We start from the raw sequence: 1,219 nt of genomic DNA, 5'->3' as shown, positions 1-1,219 counted from the left end.
ATAAACAGTATACTTACATATACGGACGTATACATACATATATATGCACGTATGCACACGACTAGCTTAAATAGCCCGCCTAAACAACCTTTCGTGCGATCCGGACAGAATATCAGCGCAGTAAATACACTGATAAAATTATATTTATATAAATAAGGATAAGATCGATATTTAAAATATTGATCTTATCAAGTGGTCAGCATGGGAATAAAAACCATCAAAGGTAATAATTATTTAAAATTATAATACAGGGTATCAAGAGATACCACCACGCTGATAAAATAGCAGTCAAATCCTGACTCTAAAACCACTTTTATATATATATATATATAAAAATTTTATATATATATATATATATATGTGTGAGACGCTTACACCACCTAGGTTTCCCAAGCAGTCACCCATCTTAGTATTCACTAGGTTCGACATTGCTTAACTACAGCGATCGGACGAGAACCGGTGCTTTCAACGTGATATCATTCATACATACACACACACATACATACATACAGTTTAACTTTTTAATATAAAGGGAAAATAGTTTTATTCAATGTATTTATATATACATATGAAAATAAAAATACAGAATTACATTTTCAGAAAATAAATGCAGCACAGAATTTTGTCAGTGAACAGGTTGCGGTCTCAATGTGACGAAAATATTTTGGCAAATTAAATTTAAATGTTGAAGTGAATCTAACGGTCTTTGTGTGTTTCTTAAATGGCTTATAAACACCTTCCACGCTGCAATTATTTTTGTTCCAGCATACGATGCCAGATCAGGTCACTTGCTATGCAAGTACATCTCCGTAAATGTTTTTGTTTAACTGAAAATATATTAGGATCCATATCTGTAAAGTAAGTTAAGTTCAACATGCCTATAACACCAGTGAAAAGGAGAGAAGGTGAAAGGGAAAAAAAGGGATCACATAATATTTTGACCCTTTTGTATAGGAAAAGGTTTTTGTGTATACATTTTGGTGTGTGTCACAAGTAAAAGAGGTTTTATAGTAAAAGAAAAAATATCATATAAGTACGTAAGTACGTGTACACGTTTGGTTGGCACTTACCAAGATGGTAAGTGCCAGTGCATGAAACTCCCAGCTCTTGAGTCACTTTCTAACTCCTGCCATTTAAAAATAGCGTAATAAAATATATGTGTGTGTGTGTGTGTGTGTATATATACACATGCATACACACACATGTGCATGCACAAACA

The 1,219-nt window shown here is 32.9% G+C and overlaps 1 pseudogene; it reads right to left on the bottom strand.

The window, feature by feature from the left end:
- Positions 1–367: 367 nt before the first annotated feature.
- LOC128251436 (5S ribosomal RNA) lies at positions 368–487 on the bottom strand (annotated as a pseudogene).
- Between the last annotated feature and the right edge of the window lie 732 nt (positions 488–1,219).

This window comes from Octopus bimaculoides, unplaced genomic scaffold (genome assembly GCF_001194135.2).
Source record: "Octopus bimaculoides isolate UCB-OBI-ISO-001 unplaced genomic scaffold, ASM119413v2 Scaffold_164399, whole genome shotgun sequence".
Lineage (NCBI taxonomy): Eukaryota > Metazoa > Mollusca > Cephalopoda > Octopoda > Octopodidae > Octopus > Octopus bimaculoides.
Note: the sequence above shows the minus strand (reverse complement) of the source record. Positions and strands in the feature narration are given on the sequence as shown.